Here is an 18,019-nt window from a genome sequence, read left to right on the forward strand (position 1 = left end):
TATCCGTCATGTTACCTCACCTCTCCGTGGCAGAGAGCGGTGACTTTCCAAAAGGCCCTGCCTATTTTATTACAGCACCTTTCCCACGAGAGTGGCTGAAAGTGCACAGGGCGCCCAAAAAAAGGAGCACAGCCTCACTTCTGACATCCTTTTAAAACAGGATGGTAAAAAAAAGAACCGCTTCCATCTTTTTGTTTTCTTTTCTTCCTGTTCATGGCATCTCAGCAGGTTGTCATTAGTTCGACAGGAGTGTTGCTCACAGGTAAACATCCTGTCTGCCCACCGTGTTCAGTTTCGGACCGCATGAGACAAGCACTTAAAATGGATTTCATCGAGAATGCATCAGCACCCTTTTGGAGGCTTTGGTGAGGATTATCGTTTCCATGATGCTCCAAAATGGGCTGACTGTGTTTGATGGTCAAATATACTGAGCTGTAATTATGATTATCTTAAATACTGTAATGGCGACAAAGCCTAAAGTTAATGGTGGCACACGTTCTGTGAATTTTAACAAATACACCCCACTGCCGAATGGTACCCTGTAAAAGAGAGTACTTTACGTGACGATAAGCATTTTATTAATGTAAATGCTCAGAATATCATGTGTCATCATGTTCTATTCAGTATTTTGGTGCAGCACATGCCAAACATATATGTGCGTTCATCTGAGATGACACGCTGTGGTGACCCCGAAAGGGACAAGCCGAAAGAAACACACACATAGACTACGTTTACAGGTCCCTTTAGGTAACCTTTGAACTTAAAACGGCTGCAACATTACGTGGAAAAGTTTTTGGCCGGTCCGTCATTTCTGGGGTTTGCGGTTTGAATCTCGGAGTTTGTATGTTATTCCTTGCGCGGACGTACGTGGTTTGTCCCTGTGTGCTGTGGCTGCTTCCCGCGTTCCCAAAACATAAATTTTGCGTGCGCTGAAGGCTCTAAATTGCCAATAGGTGTAAATGTCACCTTCAATCAGCTGCAATAAGTTCTGGCTGTCCCACGACTCTCATGAGGATGAGTGGGATGAAAAATGGATTGACAACAGGACAGTTGCTTTCTCCTTGACAATCAGCAAAGACATCTAATAATAATCATGAAAAGGCTTGGAACCGATCACAAGCATGAAATGTCATCATCAGTTAGCGTTTTTGGAAAGACAGTACAAAGATTATGACACATTTTACACACGCACACACACACGATTCCTGCACTGTGCAATAGTGGACACAGCCATGCTCTCAAATATCGGCTTTAGCTTCATTCAGCTGTTTTCCTGCGCTGGGGGGAGGGGAGGGTGGTAGTGGGGGGAGGGGGGGGGGGGGGCTTTCACCCCGCTGCTTACTTGTGTTGAATTTGTGCTGATTTTGGCGCTTAAAAAAAAAGACTTGCTTGTTCAGGGTAGCTGGTTCCTTTAAAGTGATAGTAAGGAATCATTTGGTTTATTGGACCTTGACTTCCCCAAGTGTGATGTACTTCAATAGATGGGCAGAAATATTAGTTATATACATGGATGAAAATACATATTTTACTTGGATGCTGTATGAAATTTTAATTTTCCATTGTTTTCCACATTTCTCTCCCTTTACGCCAGTTCTTTATTAATGCATTGCTCCAGGTACTTGTGTATGCAAGACCAGTGGGAAATTAATATTGTTATATTTAGAGCAAATTCGCTCGAAATGTTGTAGGAGATTTAGTCCGACAGCCGTAGGACACTTCAGAGTCATAGTCGGCTCTGGCGTCTCAATTTCCTCCCCCCGAAAACGGAATTCCAATGTATGAAAGGAATGCTCGTGGATTTTTCCTGGTGTCCTAGTACAATTGTGGCTCGAGCAACAATAAGCGGACACAGATAAATTAAAAAAATAAAAAAAAAAGAAAGGAACGTCAACTGCTTTCATGCCTGATATGAAGAGACCCGCCTCCCAGGCACAAGCAGCAATCTTAGTCACTGCATTTTTCACTCACAGAGTTAAGCTTGAGATGGTTTATTGTTTTTGCTTCATCATTAAGAGTCATTCACTTATCAGCATTTTTGTGTTTCCAAACATGAACAATGGTTGAAAAACCCATTAGCCTTGAGTTCTGATTCCAAAAATAGTTCAAACATGCCTCGTGTAAATATGATGAGACGATTAAAGAGCTTTCTGGCCCTCTGAGGGAAACCGTGACTACAATGTGTCCCCCAACAAAAAAGGAGTTTGACATGCCTAAGGGTTCAATTATGCATGTATTACTGTTTAAGTTCATATTCACGAGCTCAATAATGTTCAATATCCAGCTACCTCACAGCGAAAATGGAAGGCACGGGTAAATGCGTCCATCGATCGACTTTCTACATGTCCTGTGCCCATTTAGGGTCACAGGTCGGTTAGACTGTTCACCAGGCTGTTGCAGGTCAAACATAGAAAAAAAAGAACATTTTCAATTTGTCATTCGATGGTTTGGACATGTCCAGCGGCGAGAGAGTTGAGTATTTTGGTAGAATGGTGCTGAGGATGGAGGTGCCAGGCAAACGAGCAAGAGGAAGACCAGAGAAAAAGTTGATGGATGTTGTGACAGTGGGTGTTAGAGTGGAGGATGCAGGAGATAGGCTAAGATGGCAAGAGATGACACGCTGTGGCGACCCCTAACGGGACAAGCCGGAAGAAAAAGAAGAAGCCATTCGAAGTTGAAACTATTCCATACCGTTACTTTCAAATGGTTTTGTCCCCGTGTTCTGCCAGCGCTTGTCATGACATAGCCTGCTCAGCCCGCTCGCTCGCTCTACCCTTGTCCTCCAACCGAGCCGGCGCGATGCCACACAGGCACACACAACAGCCTTTGTCAGCATCAAAAGCGTCGCGGAGATGCGGACGGATGCTCAAATAAGACACTGATGCTTCTGGATGCAGTCGGTGACGTGATGATGTACAATTAATGTGCAGTGCGATGTGCTGTGGCTCGAGGACTTCAAAGTTAGTGGTAATGGAAATGTTTTACAGGAGACCACAGTGCATCTATAGTGCTAAATAAATAGATTTTAAAAAAATGATAATGTTGGCCAGTTAGCTTGAATGTTCTGATTACTTTCAAAAGATTTGTTATTTTTAGATACTTTGAATGAACAACTAATTTATTGTGTAAGTCTTGGACTTTAACTTTGAGCAATTTTTTTTTTTTTTTTAACGAATGACCACATTTTTTTTTTCACTTTTTGTTTACATGAACAAGTATTTTCGTTTGATCTCACAAGTTTCAATCCGGGGGGCATGCTCCCCTAGCTGGGTTCTGAGTCCTTCCTTGTAAGAAATTAAATACACAAACAAATGGACGCTTACGTTTATCAATGTCTAGTATTCAATGTACAGGAAGCAAATTTTGCAACATTAACTGTTTGAACGTATGTATATATTGTATATATATTGTCTCAGATGGGAAATATCTGACTGAAATCAACTGATAATGTTACAAAAATGTAATCGATGTGGTCAGAGGCAGCTGACGCCGGTGAACAGCACAATAGAATATCTAGTCATAGCAAGGGGTACAGAGAGAATTCATGTCGTACCCGTATACATAAAAGAAAATCATCAAGGACAGCATTATTAAAATCATTTTTTTAGTGGGTGATTCTAATAAATATCAACCCAAACGAAGGTTCCTCTTTCACCCAATATTCTCATTCCCACGCCCTTGTATGAATTTTTGGAAGCATGTTTGGGTTTTGATGAGCGACTTTCAAAACATCGGCTCCGTAGATTATTAATATTTATCATTCACACATCCTGCCCTCAATTATTCTCCACAACGGGATGAGATTTTGTCTCAAACTGAAAGAAAACGGGGCAGCGTTTATTTGCGGAAACAGGGCGTCACTGAATGAGGCATTATTCGGATCTCAAGAAAAACATTTTTTTTAATATTTGATATTTTATATGCTGCTGCCTTGAACTAGACGATGAACTTCCATTTTCCTCCCTTGTTTCCTACGCCAGCTTGACGGTGACGTCTGCGACAATGATGTGCTTCACGTAGACAGACCCGTGGCATTTCATTAGCTTTTCTTTTCACGCTGAAAGGAATTCTAATGAGATTAGATCAAAACTGCCAGTGAGCGGGTGGGCCGTAAATGAGGGGGAAGCTGTCGTGATGGGCCATGGCAACAATGACAATTTGAAGAGCACATGACTGACGAGCTCTAGAAAATGATATTTTGAACATGTTCTATTGATGTGAAAGTCGCCAAAATGTATTTTTGTGTCCTTAGTGACAACAAATCATTCATCCAGCCGGCCATTTTCTATTGCACTTGTCCTCAGTCGCGTCACGTGTGAGCTGAACCTTATCTCATTTGATTCAGTCAAGAACTGGAAAAAAAAACAAACAAACAAACAAACACGCACACCCATGTGCAATTTCGAGTCTTCAATTAACCTGACTGGCATGTTTTGGGGATGCGGGAATATCTGAGGAAATCCCACACAGCCACGGGGAGAACATCCAAACTCTATACAGCAAGGCCTGAGCTGAGATTCGAACCCAGAACTTCTTGTCTACGTCTAAGCAGTGCAGACCGGTAGTACACCAAGCTGTTTTTTTTTTCTTTTTTTATGCCCCAAATATTCTTGTGCACTATTAAACTACATTATATGACCCTTACATTAGAAACAACTTCCAGTCTGATGCCATGCAATCATCCACTATTGCCAAGTGCACTGACAATAATAAACATTGTTTCACGAATATTGCTTTAAGAATATCACTAACATGAGGTGAGTGTCCACCATTCCAGTGTTTTAGGCAGTGTTGGCAAGAACTGTGATTGACACCCATTCAGTGCACTTTTGCGCTCTCACCATCTGCTTACATAACGAGATTTTATCATATGGTAGTTGAGAAACATAACGTAGCACAAACACTCCTCAATTGACAAAACAGATTCGCGTCTAAGAATGGAGGACGAGTTTGCGCAAGGAAAATGTGCTTTGCGCAGCTTCTTGTATCGCCTCGAGTCCAAATACAAGGCAAGTACAAAAGGGCAAATGAAGACTTTGTGACATAAGACCCCCTGTGTGCTGTCGCTTTCATGGCCCATTTTGGGGGGGTTACAGCAAACAAGACATAACAGAAAATTAGCTGCAGGGGATGCTGATAGGGAGGAAAGTTGACCCGGATTTGACCAGTCTCCTAAATCATCTGTCAGACTGTAGATGAGTTTTTCCCAAGCCTTACTGGACAGAGCACACATTTTGCACTTGAAAAATAGAATTACACTACCAAAGTGTGAAAATTATGAAATCATGATCATCTCATTTCAATTTGCGGATAAATGTCCTCAGTGACTTGTGCAATCTGAGCCCAGAGCAGGAGCCTGTGACCTATTCTGTTATGAATGGTGACAGACTTCTTACACCTTCTGCCATTCATTGGAAAAACCTGTAATTGTTCTGGCAGTCACTGTAAGGCGCAGGTATAGATAAATGAAATCGGGGCCCTTCAAATTAGTCGATAACTAATCGTTTTCGGCAGCCATGATGATCTCTGAGAGTTACCCTGATTAGGAGGTTGAATTGAAGTCATGAGACGTCGGCTTGGACGGCCTGGCCATCTATCTTTAAAACACCGTTCACCGAGTTTGACACCAAGGTGAGATTTACCGTTTTTGTGCACAGCAAAGATTACGTTTTCTTGCAAATGTTTGTTTTGGTGCAGACGAACAGAGCACAGTGATGAACTGTCGACCCCGAGCCCACCGAGCCAGGAAGCCATTGTGCGAACAGAGAGCGGGTCGCCCTCTTCCCGGGACGACAGGATAACATACAGTAGGTGATGGGTCGCTATAGGACGCAGGGCGGGGGCACAGTGACATCACATACGCAAAGCCCGTTGGGAGGATGTGCGATAGACGCGCAGAATCTTGTTTATTTTCAGTTTGGGGGAAGTTGACCTGTGAGAGAACTGGATAAGGAAAACAATACATCATGGGCTGATATCATATTTTTTATTCACATTACTACAACTGTGGGGAAAAAAACACCTGACAGACAGCGGAGGGTAATTAAAAGTGTACATTCTTGGCTTATTGCAAAGACAGATGTTTCACCCTAGAGCTTATTGTAGGTGCTCTGTGCGCAAGGCCATAACGTTCTCACGAGTCATGTCCTGACTGCATATTTAGACACCACCCCCAGCAGACCGCCTGCTGAAAACTTTAACGGTGACCACATCGGGCATCTTTAAGTGACCTCATGAGGGAGGGACATGTTGGCAAATGACATTTTAAAACGAACTGAACATTAGCTGAACAACTTCAACATATTGTTTTCCCCGACTTTGTATTTTTAAACTAATTACCCAACAATTTTCCTCTGTAATGTATACTGTATGCAATAATATCGTGAGGTAGTTATTATTCATTTGGTTTCACATCATAATTCCTCCTCAAAGAGAGGCCATAACGACAGTCAGGTCCACGACAAAGAATGTATTTTGATAACGTCTGCATAGTCCCCAAATGTGGTACTTTGGCTTGTACACATAGGGGAACCACTTTTCGGTACTAATTAGCACCAGAACAGGTACGAAATGTGTGATCTAATGTGATATAGCAGATATAATGCACTGAGTGACGTCACAGATGGCATCGGATGTAGATTGTCTGTCTATTTCTGTTTGCCTTGTGATTGACTGGCAAAGAAAGACTTTGACTTCTCGCAAGCTCAAAACACAATCAGCAGGATAGAGAAACAGAAATGCACATAAAGTAGGATGTCATTATATAGAGTACAACCGTGCATGCGTCACTCCCTATCCCTTTAATGTTGACGGAGTTTGCTGCTGATATAAAGTATATTTCCCACCATGTTCAAGGTGAAGACAGACAATGAGGAGCATGGGCTCTTGTGTCAGATAAGAGCACGGTCGTCTTAAAGTTTATCACGCTCGGAGAGAGACGGCCCGGTATAGTGAATCCAAACAAGAGTGTGATATTTCCTGTCAAATGTTCCCTCTATTGATAAGATTTGTCTAAAATAGTGTCCAAAAAGGCCATCAAATGCCCACATTTGTGTATTCATCTTCCTGCATGAGCCATAGAGCACATTCTTGTGTTTAAGGGAAATTGGGAGGAAATTGACATATTTTATTAGAACATAGTGTAAAGCTCACCTACGGGCTTTCCCAGAAGGTCATCAGGTGACTAATCTTATATCCACTATTTGATATTGTAAAGTGGACGCTTGGCTGTCTGAAAACACAGGAAAAGCGTCGAGATGTTAGCTTGTGTGGCACAGCCTCCTGAAATGACCAAAAGGAAGAGGTAGAGACGGTGTGTCCACTCTGGGACAATGGGAACAAACCTGTGTCGCGTCACAGCGCAACCATTCATAGCCCGTTACCGTTTGGCAGGGAGGGAGCGGGGGGGGATAAAGGTCAAGCCAGTTCAATGCAGGTCGTCTGTGAGGTGAGCCGCTCTTCGGAAAGACTTTTGCAACCTGCTCCGAGTTAAAAGAAAAACCCAGGGCCAGCGTTGATGCGGTGTCCTGCATTGTGCTGGCAGCGCCACCTGCCTTGACTGATAAGATCGAAACGCTCATCAAGTCGCTTTCATTAAGTTGTTGCTGGCACAAGCAATGAGTGAGGAAATCCCAACGGTAATGCCAAGAACAATAAAAGATTAGCTTGTTCGTAAAGGAACTGATCTGCATCATACATGTGAGATACGATCACTATTCATTAATGTACAGACATCTTGACAAGTCATCTCTCGTTTTACCTTTTGACGTCAGTCAGTCATTAACCTAATTCTAGGAATAGTTTGCGTTTGACCTCATTTGAATGATAAAATCACTTTATAGAGAAGAGTAACAATGGAATAATGTATAAAGTGCTGTACCCTCTGGAAGGTGTTGTCTTTGACGTACGGACCATAAAAGGATGCAGACTGAAGGCTAAACCTCGTTTACCCGGGGAGACCTCGAAAAAGAAGCCAAACTAATGAAAGGAAAAGTTTTTATCCAGATCAGAGCTCAAATGGAATGATGCCCTCCTTGGCCCATGCCCAAGCCCTCTAAAAGTTTCTTGTAAACAGTTTTGCCATTCAGCCATCTATTTCCTTTACCGCTTGTCCTCGTGAGGGTCACAGATAAGCTGGAGCCTATCGCAACTGACTTTGGCCATGAGGCGGGCTACAGGCTGACCCGGTCACCGGGCAATTCCCGATCGCATAAAGTCCGTCAACCACTTACTGTACATTTACATTCGTACCTGGAGCCAAGTTAAAGCAGTGGTATCAAACATACAGCCTGCGGGCCAGAAGTAGTTCCAATCCAGGCTGCGGTAATGGAAAACACAACTGCTTTTCTTTTTTTTTTTTTTTTTTAGGTAGCTTTTGTTCTGAATTTTATCTTTGACTGTGATGTTGATGCACTGGTGAAGGCCACACGATGCCAAGTTTCAGGAGGACTAAAAAAATATAAAATGGTGTGCTATTTTCACATTCCAATTCCATTAAAATAAATAGCTCGTGTAGAAATGTTTTAAGACACTGAATATTACAAAATTTCTGTCAAAATTTCTGACAAAAGAGAGTGGTTTGTTGAATTTTTTTTTTTTTTAATTTCCGTGGCGTCCCACAACTTTAATTTTTGTGTACACAAACAGCGGCGGCACGGTGGAGCAGCTGGTAAAGCATTGGGCTCACGGTTCTGAGGTCCTGGGTTCAATGCCGCACCCTCCTGTGCGGAGTTTGCATGTTCTCCACATGCCTGGTCGGGTTTTCTCCCGGCACTTTGGTTCCCCCCCACATTCCAAAAACATGCAACATTAATTGGACACTCTAAAATTGCCCCGAGGTGTGATTGTGAGTGCGGCTGTTTGTCTTGATGTGCCCTGCGATTGGCTGGCAACCAGTTCAGGGTGTACCCCGCCTCCTGCCCATTCACAGCTGGGACCCTCCTGAAGATAAGCGGCAGAGAAAATGGATGGATGGATAAAGAAACAGCATCCCTTTAGCTTACTCATTAGGTTAGATTAACCATTAATTGGGGACATTGTCGAGCCGGATCCACCTTTTGGACTGGTTGCCATCCATTCACGGAAAACGCCCCAAAAGACTTGTCTTCTTGTAGGGGGAGTTCATAAATGCCTTTTTGAAGAAGCTATTTCTGATGTATCCTCTATTCTCCTGGAACACTGGGTTTTCGAGAAACATATATATACAGTTTTTAGGCCAATGATCAAAACCAAACTGAAGGCAGAAGTCAATAGAGTTTCGTAACATCAGCAAAACTCACAAAAGCAAGCAGAGCGACAGATGGAAGAAGTGCTTTCAGAATCTTAAGGCCAAACAGGACAAATTCTTTGATATATATTGTAAAAATGAGCACCAGAGGGCTAAACTTGAGGGAAAATATGGAATCCCCATGCTAGAAGAAGACTATCAGGACCTCCAGTCAATGAGAAGTGATCGCTCAGTACGATGTCAGGCGAAGGTTGACAAAGAATGGCATCATCATCAAGAAAAGAAAAAAGAAAGTGAGGCCCTCAACTATTTTAAGGATATGGTCATGTATTTCATCAAATGAAAGTAGCCGCAAGAAGCCAAATCACAGAGAGAAATAACATTTAGATATCGTCTTTATGTATAATAAAGGTTTATTTAAACTCATTCCCGGGCGTTTTTCCTCCAAAAAGGCATTTATGAACTCCCCCTACAAGAAGACAAGTCTTTTGGCGCCGTTTTCCGTGAATGGATGGCAACCAGAAATAGCTTCTTCATATGTGTTTTCCTGAGCCATGTTCCTCACTAGCTCTATGACTTCCTTGTACGTAGGCAACATCTCTTTTTTTTTTTTTTTAAACTTTTTAACAAAATTATACTTGGAGAATTATGGTTTTGGTAGTGGTCAAACGGTAAGTTTTCCTTTAAATCTTGTAGACATTCACTAGTCAAATGAGTAGTTGAATGCATGCATTCAGTTTGGCCACATAATGGTCTACACGATATTGATGATAAACTCTCTCAGTGTGCTATTTAGGCAAAAATGCGCGTATGTGCGGTTTTCACATATATGCCATTAGCCAAGTGAAGCCAACTCTAAATGAAAAATGATGTTGAAAAATGTCGTTTTTATGGGTATCTGGTTCCTTTGAATTCATTCCCGGCATTTTGTGAAATTATAGCCCCCGTCTATTAGCGGAGGTTACCTTTATTTATTAACGACAGTTGCCACTCTATCCAAGTAAATCACAATGACTGACATTGTAAAGCTATTATTAAAAGCTTTTCCTGAATGTTTCTCCCCACCCAAAAAAATAATCACAGTTCAATTCAGAGTAATGGAGTGTCAATACAATGTGTTTTCATTTGGAGCGCTGCTAGAGGAGGCCTATTTTTCTTTGAGTTCTTCACATTGTTCTATTGCCGCATGCGATGCTTGTGACGTCTATCTCGACTTAAATGAAAGTCCGAGACATGCACGTTTTCCCAGCCAAAGAATTTGGGTGTGTTTGTATGTGTGTGATCGCAACAGCACAATGACCAGAGACACGGCGCACATCCTCAGTGTTTGTGTCGCTACCGACTTTCTCCCTCACTGTCGCCTGTGACTCAAGCGCCTCAGAAGCAGGAAGAGGAAGCGACATGTTGGATTGTGTTGGAGGAGTCACCCGTCCATTTATGAGAAAACCACCTCACGACTTCTGATGTCACGATGCGTCACGGGAGAAAATCAACAGGTGGGATGACACAGCAGCGGGGAGATATTTTGTAATTTTCTCAAGTTGTCTTCCCCCTTGGTTGTAATTTGGTCACATTGGGCAATTGCGACCGGAGAGGTCTGCTGGTGGCGTGGATAGTGGGAAGGTAACAGCGCTTTATTTTGTCAGCTGAAGACCCCAAGCCGCTGACCCACACCGGGAGAGACGACCTCCTCTTGGTTGAAACCGAAGCAATCAGAACAGCCTCTCCTAGCTTTGGGATGTGTCACAGTACACTTGTGGGTATGTTTTCCCCTCCAACGATGATGAGAATTACTTGTTGGTAATTTAGAGGCGGCACGGTGGTGCAGCTGTAAAATATTGGCTTCACAGTTCTGAGGACCCAGGTTCAATCCCAGCCCCGCCTGTGTGCAGTTTGCATGTTCTCCCCGTGCCTGCGTGGGTTTTCTCCGGGCACTCCGGTTTCCTCCCACATCCCCAAAACATGCAACATTAAGTGTCGTGTCATGTCATTATCCAATCCTCACAAGGGTTGCAGGAAAGCTGGAGCCTATCCTAGCTGGCTTCGGGCGAAAGGCCGACTACACCCTTAACTGGTCGCCAGTCAGTCGCAGGGTAGATATCGACACCATCACTGAGCGGGACTCAACCCAATGTTGCCCGCACCAAAGGCAGGTAGGTGTACCACTACACAATCAGTGCAACATTGAGTGGACACTCGAAATTGCCCTGTTTGTCTCTATGTGCCCTGCTGGCAACCAGTTCAGGGTGTACCCCGCCTGGGATAGGCTCCAGCACTCCCGCGACCCTTCTGAGGATGTGTGTTTCTTTCGGCTTGTCCCTTTCGGGGTCACCACAGCGTGTCATCTCAGATGAACGCATATATATGTTTGGCACAATTTTTACGCCGGATGCCCTTCCTGACGCAACCCTTCTCAGGGAGTGGAGGCCCCAGTGGGATACGAACCCACAACCCCTGGTTTACCAAACCAGTGCTCTAACCACTGAGCTACGGGGCCTCTTCTGAGGATAAGTGAACAATAAAATGGATGGATGGATGGATGGATGGATGGATGGATGGATGGATGGATGGATGGATGGATGGATGGATGGATGGATGGATGGATGGATGGATGGATGGATGGATGGATGGATGGATGGATGGATGGATGGTGAGATAAACACACTAGAGTGAAACTCAGCAGAGGGCAAGCCTCCACCAAGTGTCCCCAACAGGTTGCCAGGCAGTCACTTGTTTAAGTGACTCATTCAGGTTAAAAATACGACATTTTGGTAAGCTTGCCTGCCTCCACTCAAGACGTCCAGGAATTGATTTCTCCGTATCGGCCTTCCTGTGTAGAGTTTCCTGCGTGCTTGTGTGAGTTTTTTTCCGGGTAAGACGGCCTCCTTCCACATTCCAGTACAATGCCTGGTTACTTTATTGAAGATTCTAAATTGTCCAAAGGTGTCAAATGGGTGTGAATGGTAGGTGCCTCTATTTCTCCCCTGTAGATAACTGGTAACTAGTACAGGATTTGGTGTATAACACTAACAACTCAGTTCTGTAGGTGGTGAGAATGTATATCCCATGATTTTTTCTTTTTCTGGTGGATTAACCCTACACTAAGCACTAAACGGAATGTAACAGAACTGAGCACATCTTTACGTAGCTCTGTACAAAATATATCCTTTGTGGGTTAATGCAGTCTTCGTTTACAAAGTTTTGTGGAAATGTGTCTTTTTTTTAGTTAACTAGTCTAACTAAAGTGCGGTACACGCAGATATAAGCGTTCCACCGCATCCAATCGCGATTATTGAACGTCTCAAAAATATAATCCTGTGACGCGCGGTGTGTTCAAAGTGATTTGTCCTCCCAGATCTGCTGGGCTAACAGGCAGAGCTGACAATTCTAAATGTTAAACCTGCTCAACATTTGCGATCTCAAAACCCCAACCCGTGTGTGGTCAAACTCCTTGTTTGGCTGAGCCACCGACTTTGTGCTCGCGACACAAAACGGAACAATAGCCAATTAAGAAGAGACCCGAAGTTTGGCACGGTTGAAGTCGGCCGTGTCTCGTTACCCTTCAGTCTTAATCACATATTTGCAATATTTTGCAATATTTGCTCTTGTGTTTCCCTCCTTCCGCAGAAGGGCATTTGGTACTTTCATGCTGTTTAATGCTGACTGGCTTCCTTGTTCTAAGCCTGCTAAATTACACAAACTAACTGATAACTACAGAAACAGACACTGCAGGGGATCTTTGCAAGACAGTTGACCAAACTAAAGATGTCTACGTCACGTAATGAATGTTTCCTGCTTTTGGCTGAATTACCACACTAAATCCATCTTACTGAAAATCACCAAATACTCCCTACCTCTGTGAGTATGCAAATACAGTAATGTATTTAGTAATAAAGACGAAAATGCTTTCTTTCATATCCCCTCGGGCTTCAGGCAACTTTTGGCAAGTCATCAAATGCTTTTCAAAACACATGAATTGTTCACAACACCGCTGGTTAAAATGAAACAAGAGTGCCGTTGAAACCAGATGTGGCAAAACTCTCACGTGTCCAACGTAAGTGTTTATTCCTCAAAAAACAATGGGTTCAATTTTTTCCTCTAAATGTTTTGGCATGGACACGCCTTCCTTAAAAGTGATGTGACGCATATTTTTAACTGGAATTCGAACCAGGAGGATTTACTTTACTTGGCAGTAATTTTGGCAAGGTGAAAACAAGTGCCATTGTGCCGGACATTCCTGAGATATACGGAAGGTTTCCAGCAAAACATGAAAGGGTGATGAACATTACTCACTTGCAATCAAAATAGTTCAATTATCAGGGTCCAACTCAGTGCTGAATAAAAGGAAACATCAAAAAATGTGACATTTGTTTGACAATAATCACGTGAAAACCTGAAATTATATAATTCTGGGTTTACGATGTAATCGTGAGTAGAATGGATGTTGTTAAACTACCTTTTTAAATTCTAATGAAGTCACCAGCAGATTTTCACCAACTCTGTATTTAATTACAGCACCTTCGAACGTTCAATGATCCAGTCACGTAGATCGCTGCGTCCACTTCCGTATAGATGTGGTCATCCTAGCCTGCCGTGCCGCATTTAAAGGAAATGAGATGAGCCGCTTCGATTGGATAGGGTAAAAGGGGGCTGTAAACATGCCCGGACCAGCGCAGACGTATTATAAATTAAATATTTTTGGAAACCATTGTGACAGGCGTATTCGTCAATCTCGCTGCAAACTACGACTGCAATAGCAAAAAAATTTTGTTAATTCAGTATAAATATGGCACCCTCAATCAAAATAAAGCATTTCTAATGAATAATATTGTGTCAATACACAATTCCTAATGTTGTGAGTAGTTTATATGTCGAACATACAACAAAACGAAAAATGAAAATAATAAAATACAGAAAAACAATGCTTATCAATGTGGTTCATGCAAAAATATGACGAAATGTGATTCGGGAGATGTGTGGGCGGGCACGAGACTTTGGCAGTGTCACAGACCTATCAAATCTTTGTTTCTTATCAGTTGTTCTCCGTTCAATAGGAGGCAGGGCTTGGCCGCAAAGCCTCCTTTATGGTTCAGCTTTCTATCCATTTCTTCAACTTTCAGCCCCGTTTTGGCCCACCCTGAATGTGACCCTTATTGCAAATCCAAAAGATTTACACCTACGCATCTCTTCGCAACGTGAATCCTTACTGCGGCACCCGGTGCCCGGAGTCCGTCATTAAGGAGGGTGCTCTTCCTTACATAAGAACCGATTAAGTCCTACAGTTTCTGCCGACATACCGTGTTCTGTCATACATGCTCTCATACACACTCGCGTACAAGAATATAAAGACCTGACAGTACACACAAACAGCTCTTCTGTGTTATGATGCATTAATGATGACGACCTTCCTGCATTATTTCAATCGGCAAATGTGCGGGGAGCTCTTTTGTCTTGCCCGGGGGCTGTTGCTTCTTTACATACTGTACATGCGAAGTGTATATTTAGAATAGCCGTGCACAGCAGAAGGGCGTTTGCGTGGGAGGATGAAAGTTACTTTTAACACTGGAAGCGCTGCGAAAAATAACAACCCCCACATGCATATGTATGAGCACAGACAGTGTAGCAGCACCTATACACACTGGCAATGTCAGAGACTGGCACACACGTGCACTCACAGTCACACTCACACTCACACACACTACTCGGGAGGTAAACCTCAGATGCTCTATCACGCCGTGCAGAGGAAACCCCAGCTAGTAGAAACGACTCTGCGTGATGCTGCATTGATGCATTATTCACCTTGTTGAAGCCGATTCTTCTTTTCACTCCGCCGCTTTCAACGTCTCATTTATGATGGTCAAAGTGCTTTTGTGGGGGGGGGTGACACATGAGCACATGGATGTACAGTGTCAAGACTGTCGGAGATATAAGTCACCGTATAGGCTGAACAAACTCCCTGAAATGCACGTGAGCTATTTTAGTTCACCTTCTGGAGCCTTTTAATGCTTTGCTTCGTTATCTTTTTGGCGAGGCATGCAGGTGAGATTGCTCGGTAAGGGGAAGCCCCCTTTTTTTCCTCTTCCAGCTCATCAGCACGCATGCATTAATTGTTCGCACGTATTCATTATTCACCTCCCACAGGCAATGAATTATTCAACGCTCGTATTTCCACATGAGAACAGTGAGGGAGGATATGAGGAAAGCTGTTTGTCTGAATTCTCTCCTCTCCCTCAGGCTGAGACCCCCCCCCCCCCCACCCACTCTTACACATTTTCACCACGGCGCTGTAGGAACAAATTGGTAGAAATTACCCACTCCAATCACTGTGAATGTTCTGGCTTCAGGGAGTCTGGGACGATGGAAAAGACTTTTTTTTTTTTTAATATATCTGCTGAACTCCGTTATCAGTATTTCAAGCTGTTGCGGGGGGGATCATCTCTGGCAGTGTTACACTCATCTACAAATGCATTTAATTATGCAGTATTTATCAACTCTGATACATATGAATGTGCACAAAGTATAACGGTTTGTTTTTAACTCGGATGTTTGCATGATTGCTTGCTCTACGTGCCCTGCGATTGGCTGGCAACCATTTCAGGGTGTACCCCGCCTCCTGTCCGGTGACAGCTGGGAGAGGCTCCAGCACTCCCGTACCCCTTGTGAGAATAAGCAGCTCAGAAAATGGATGGATGGGGATGGTAGGTGATGTGTCCACTGCATGCACCACTTACACATATATTTCTTATCCTTGGGGTATTTTGACCAAAAAAAAAAAAACAATGACAGACATTATGAATCCTTCAACTGTTACAGTATATTAGATGAAGCATCAGTCAAAACTAATCGTTTGACCTCTTTTATTCCAGCCCGTTTATTTGTGCAGGTTCGCTTAATGTCAAGTCTGGCGAGCAGAAGTGCGCTATACAGTTCTATCACAGAATTTGACTCAATTCAACATGAACATCCACTGTCAAAACAAGCATTACTAATGGAACGCAGAATGAAATATGGAGCAGCGGAGATGAAGCAGGCTCTTGATCAGTCTGAGTCCTGGCAGTGAGACGCGTTGGCACGGCGGGGCACAGCGGGTCTTCAGAAATTTCTTCCACGGTCGTGCATGCGCCCACACAGTCAATCTGTCATAATATTGCACTTCCTTGCGTCCTCAGAGTCGTCATGTCGAACCAATCTTTTAACACTGCAGGGATGACGAAATGAAACAATGAGTGTAAAGATATTTGAACATACAATGGCATAATAGATATGCAATAATGCCTTTGTGTTGACGTGAAAGACGCACTCTGAAATGTCAAACCGTTTCTTGCATTCCTAGTAACTTGCTCATTTATAATGTTCAGCTCACAGCCCAATTGAATGCGAGCTAATATTAGACACCTCATTAGGTTGACTGCCAGCTATGTGCGCTCAATTATGGGTTCATTATTTTCCTTAATGGGTGAGAATGTAATTTTCACAATAGGTTTTTAAAATGATGATAGAAGTGCACAGGCAAGCTGGATGGATAGAATCACAATATAATCACGAGAAGAGAGGAACTGGTCTTACTTGACTTCAGAATCATTTAGGTTGCTTGCTGGCTTTTAATACAGAAAACTTGTCTCGTATACACGTCCACACCCATGGCGAATAGACCTTTCCGATGGCGATCTTAAGCTCCGCCCCCTTTCCCATGTCCCACAAGCTTCAAAATGGCGATCAAACAGAACATGTTTGAAGTCGATTCTCTTATCTACCAGATAATATTGCGGTATGTTTTGTGCCAAATGCGTCAGACTTGTCCAAGAGAGTTCTACAGAGAGGTCTCAACTATTTCACGCAAGGATATGTACACGGAATTAAGATTTTGGACGGAGCGGGACGCAATGTCAGAGTTAAAGCGAAACGTTGGTGATCGATGCAAAAAAGTTTGATGCCTCACAAACTTCATATTTAAATCCAACAGGATAAGATAGTGGAATCGTATTGTGCATGTAAAGCAGGGTGAGTACTTTTTACCTGGAAAGATCACAAGTAATATCATTGTAGTATTTATAAGTGAGTGTGTGTATTCATTTGACTTGGCTCGTAATCGAACCCAGTGCTCTGTCTTGAAAGTCTGATGTGATACAAATTGGCAAATGGACATTTCTCTTGCATGACATCGCGCATTTACGTATCACTAACCCGACTCTTCGGCATAAAACACTACACACTTCATTCAGCAGGTCAGTGGTACGCTAACAAAGTGAAAGTTGTTCTCCTGCAATGTATAAAGCACTGACAATAATGAAATCAAACTCAGCGAAGATACTTCTCCCTCACTTACCTTCGGACATACAGCCTTGTGTTTGTTGATATTTTTCACACTGAGTTGTACGTGCGCTCTTCCGCAAGCCTTAATCCATCGTAGACACTTCGTCAACTGTGTTTTAGGCTTTAGAAAATGAATCAACCGGGCCCCTTATAACCTAGCAGGATATCTTTCATCAGAATTGCACGTTCCTCAAGCGCATCTGAGGACCATTTTCTTCATAACATTAACTTTTCCAAGCGCACGCTACTGACAACTAGCATTGCTTGTGGTACAATATGGCGACAGGGTCGTGTCTAGCCAGAGGTCAAGACAATGCCGCTATCTGATTGGCTATTATTGCACGAGTGATTGACAGGTCAGAAAGGTCCATTGTTGTCCACTTTACACCAGTGAAGGGGAGGGGCTGGATGGATAGATTGGGAGGCCCCTGAAAGATGAAGCAATTAGGGGTCATTTTCTGGCCAACCTTTTGGTGGGACGAT

This window comes from Syngnathoides biaculeatus, chromosome 18 (genome assembly GCF_019802595.1).
Source record: "Syngnathoides biaculeatus isolate LvHL_M chromosome 18, ASM1980259v1, whole genome shotgun sequence".
NCBI lineage: Eukaryota > Metazoa > Chordata > Actinopteri > Syngnathiformes > Syngnathidae > Syngnathoides > Syngnathoides biaculeatus.